The sequence below is a fragment of the Monodelphis domestica genome, chromosome 3 (assembly GCF_027887165.1).
Source record: "Monodelphis domestica isolate mMonDom1 chromosome 3, mMonDom1.pri, whole genome shotgun sequence".
Classification (NCBI taxonomy): Eukaryota; Metazoa; Chordata; class Mammalia; order Didelphimorphia; family Didelphidae; genus Monodelphis; species Monodelphis domestica.
In genome coordinates, this window is record NC_077229.1 from 154,777,381 (window position 1) to 154,782,215 (window position 4,835).

Genomic DNA, 4,835 nt, shown 5'->3' on the forward strand with positions numbered 1-4,835 from the left:
AGGAAAAAGACATGTTCAAGAATATTCATAGCTGCTCTCTTTGTGGTGGCAAAAATTTGGAAAATGAGGGAATGCCCTTCCATTGGGAAATGGCTGAACAAATTGTGGTATATATTGGTTGTAGTCTCTCTCAGAGGGGAGAGAAGCCACAAGGTAGGAAGATAGAGACAGGATAGAAGTTTAGATACCACGAAGGGGATGACGGAGTCAAATTAGAGATATGAGGTGGTCAGAATGAGTCTTTATTAATACCACACAGGTCAGAGAGATGAATAGAGAAAGATTAAAGATGGAGCTTGGCCAGAGGCCAAGCTCCTGCAAGGACAGCCATCAGCTAGCCTGAAAAGGAGAGAGAGGAGAGAGAGCGCGAGGTGGAGCTTGCTGGGCCATAAATACCATTTGCTACGTAGTACATAGGGATGACCCTCATTGGTCAATGACAAGGCATAGGTGTGGTTTCTCTTAACCAGGCGAGAACAAAGAAACTTGTTTTCCCGCCTAACCTGGGAGAAGCTGGGGTCAAGGGTCAGAGGCCTTCCCAGCCATGAGCAATACTGCGCATGCTCAAGACTGAGCATGTTCTCTTTTAAGGCAATCTGACTGCTACAATTCCCCCTTTTTGTTTTACACACAAATGAATAGTGTAATATCAAAATGTAACAACATTACAGCATTAACAAATACAAACACTCTGGTGCATAATCATATTCTGATACAGAGATGAAAAACCCACCCTGATTGTATAACTTAGATATACCAATCAAGAGTGAACATCAGCATAAACTGATTCAGTGATCAATCTTAAAAATCCCAAACTGATCTTTCTATCTGTCTGCATTTCAGGATCTATGCAACAGTCTTAGTAGATATAAAAATGTTAAGAAAATAATTTCCACGCTACTGATCCTGGTCTAATGAGGTAGAATTCTATGGTTCACATGACAGGTGCAATAATAAAGTTGGGGAACAGAGGAGGCCCACAAATACTGCACTCTCTCTGTTCGATTCTTCTGCCCATCCGAGCTGCAGTCTTGGGGCAAAAGCTGTTAACTCTTCGTCATCCTAAGACCAGCAAAGGAATCAGGGTTACGAATGAAAGTCCCTGTCCGGGCAGTACAAGACTCAATCACAGGGTCGGCCAGTCCTGTGACATCCTGTTTGGGGTAACGAAAAATGAAGAGTAACAAAAGAAGAGATGGACACTCTATGCAGAAGTTGTCCGTCTTTTCAACAGTTAGCAAAATACTATCTCTGGAGATGAAGGATAAGTCCTTCCTTTCTCTCGTACTGATACTGCATCTTGGGGATCTTTCCGTGCTCACTGCCAGATGCCTGCCACATAGGAAACTGGTTGGTAGCTCGATGCCAGGACATTCAGCGACTGAGGGTGTCAGTACGCCATGTCTCTGCATTTTCCAACCTCAAACATCCATTTCATATGGAAAGTGTATAATCGTGGCTGAGGCTGTCTGGTCCATAATGAAAGATTCATTATGATTCCCCTTACATGCAATCAGACATCACTCTCCAGAATGGTCATCTGAAAATTAACAATTGCTGTCATGTTCTCATGTTCACCGACTGTTGGGTGACTGCAATTATAGAAATCTTTGCACCTTCATAATTCTGGATCAGAGCATTAACAGTACTTTCCTTGTACTTAAAAATTCTGGCAATAATTGTGCAACAGAAAAATCAAAGTTGAATACTTGAAAATGAATCAAAAGTGTTCTCTAAAATGAACATACTGATCTCTATGAGATTCCTCTCCCTTTTCTTTTTGTTTGTGGGTAGGGAGAGATCCTTTCAAAGAAAAACATCCTCTCTGAACAATTCTGGAGGATCATGTTATCACATGTCAAATGATCTCAGAAAATTGATCCTGGGAACCTGATCCCAAAATTAATACAAGATTCTAGACTTTTGGCTCACTGTCTATGTGGTATCTTTGAAACTGAGCCAATGTAAAATATCAGAACTTATATTCCCAATGATTCCTAATTCCTGATCTAAATTCGCCTTGTATATGAACATAATTTTGCACCATTACAGGCTTTGCAAAAACATTAATACATCAATTGCAGTGCAATTTTTAACAAATACCAATATTCCCATATACTTTACATTCTGATTTGTAGCTTAAAAAAACATGATGGTGATAATGAAGTGACATTTCAAGTTTTGAGTTCATATTCCTTATGTCATCCTTATTTAAATCTCTGCTTGTATAAATAAACCCATCAATATGATAACCAAGCCTATACCATTACCAATATTTGCAACATTTCTTCCACCAAACCAATGTTTGGGTAAATAGAAGCTTAAGTTGTTTTCCATGTAGAAACAATTTCTACAGTTTCTTGTACCTATAGAATTTGACATAGCTTTTTCATTCCTAGTTGTCAGTGAATAATATTCAATGTGCTTTTTCTACAAGCGTATCTGTGCCTATTGTGTCATGTTTTCAATCCATACTCCAAAACAGTAAAACTTAGATTATACTTTGCCCTTGCTCCATGTTTTTGTGCAATAATAATTTTTTTCCACCTAGGAGAGACAATGACTGCGCATCCACAGAAATTGTCAAACCTAGAGTCCTCAGTGTTTCTTGAGGTCTTACTTCCATATACCAGAACGTCTTCCAGTATATGAAAGGGAAGCCAATAGATCCCGAGTCCAGCGGCCGTCTGAATTCTGGGATTGTTGGAGGAGAGCAAGACATTTGTCCTATCAAGATATCACCCACAAAGACAGGGTATCAGGAGTAATGGTTAACGATGGTATTAACACTTAACTACATCTCTGGTAGTCAGCCCTTAATGTATTGTCAGGAACATAATCTTTGCCTGATGTCAATGATTTCTTACAATAACTCAGGTTCCTGATTAAAGATTTCCTAGTGTCTTTTCCCTGATCTCTCATCCTTTCTTGAGAGTAACATCAGTGTCATCTGTCCATTAAACTGTCTGTGCATCATTTTCTGCTTAGCACCTCATTTTTGTTGTCAGAGGTATCAGATCTATGCTATGAATGAAAGTTTTCTATCTCCTACTCTTTGGAGAGTCATACCAAGGTCTATACCCTTGTGGGTAACAGCATTTCTTACAATACAAGTGGTAGCTTTACAATGCATACAATATACATTTCTTTTGACAGTATCATATACAAAATACAGGGTATACATTAGTAGCTAGACAATTTGTAGCTAGTTCATCTCAATCCCATAGCAAAGTCTTTGGAGTGTGGGACATATTTGGTGTCTTGTACAGACACAAGTGTGATTTAGTCCTTCTGAATTAGCATACTTGATGTTGCTCTGGGTACCCCATCTCAATGGATGTCAGCATGACAAGTGTCCATCAGTGGTCTAATAGCCAATGTCTCTAATAGTGTAATGTCATTGTTCTAGAGTGATATTAGTCACCAAAGAAGTGTCCTTCCAGCGAGTCTGGATTGTGGCTGGCATGTAGATAGCTGATGCCATCACCTTCCGTCTGCTTCTCTTCCTGGTCTGTATCAGCTGGCATGAAGCATGACGTGGGTGACCAGATGTTTTTATTATCTGTGAACATATAAACAAGACCTTGACCCAATGTTATCATCCCCTTGGGTCCCTTACAGTCTTAATATCTTGATGATATTTAACCCAATTCAGGCCTCTCACACAATGTGATATTTATCATTACCTTCAATATTGATTATTACAAAGCTTTAACTTATATTCCTTTTTGAGGTGTAGAATAGATGATTAGTGATATCATATCTACCTCTTTCTTTATGAAAGTGGAACAGTCACAGCTTAACAAAATTGACTTCTAGATACCCTTTAAGACAATAATCATCATTACATGTTGGATAGCAATACCCTTTTTGTATTTGTGCTGCAAGTGGACAGCATTCCTTATACTGTCATAATATTCCCAATTATACCCTTTTGATATTTGATCAAATTTGGCTAACATGGAACAATTCCAATAATATGATTTCAAGTTATACATTGTACCAGTACCATTCAAAATTTTCAGGCATGTAATAAAGTTAGATCTTTTACCAAATACCCATATATTCATAGAACAGAATATTTGTTAGTGACTCAATGATACTCTTCTGTAGTCCAATTGCTTCTCATACAATTACATGTGTGTGTGTATAGTATGTTAAACCTGCCTATAGGGCAGTCATAGCCTTTACAGTCCATGTGCTGCTTTTCTGGTGTCCTGTGCCAGACACCTCTGCCTTCTGTCCTTCTTCCGGGCAGATTTTCTTGCCATCAGATGCTCTTGATCCTCTTCCATGGACTTCATGTATCTGAGAAAATAAACAGAAAACCTCGACCCCAAATGAAAGCCTCATTGGGTCTCAGAGAGTTAGAAAGTGACATAACATATATACTTTCAGTTTTTGAACTTTGGGGCTCATGAATTAGCTTGAACCCATAAACCAGGAGAGTAAGTATCTCCCATCACTTTTCACAGTTCAACCTTTGTGCCAGGAGCATGCTGAAATGCATCCTTTGCTCCAGAATATACCGTGGATATCTATCAGAGGTGAAATTAATCCACAACAGTTTGCATTGATAAGCAATATCACCTGCTTGTTCAGGATATAGATGTACAATAGACTTTGCAAAGCAGCATGTATAGATGCTTAAATATTTGCTTTTTCAAACCCATAATCATAAAAATATCATATTATAAATCACTTATGATTTGACCCATGTGTGCTGGGATCTTAAGCCTTTGTTTGTCTGCACACACTTTTTGCTTTTTGAAAAATTTCACCTTGTGCAGTTATTAAAATTATAGCATTGTCTTATGCTGGAAAAATATGCACAG

General features: G+C 38.5%; 1 long non-coding RNA gene across 1 annotated transcript; it reads right to left on the minus strand.

Annotated features, from left to right (window-relative positions):
• Positions 1-221: 221 nt before the first annotated feature.
• Positions 222-4,381, minus strand: LOC130458343 (uncharacterized). Its single transcript, XR_008917528.1, has 2 exons — positions 4,330-4,381; positions 222-3,583 (listed from the first exon to the last, which is right to left on the minus strand). It is a non-coding gene; the product is annotated as an uncharacterized LOC130458343 (long non-coding RNA).
• Between the last annotated feature and the right edge of the window lie 454 nt (positions 4,382-4,835).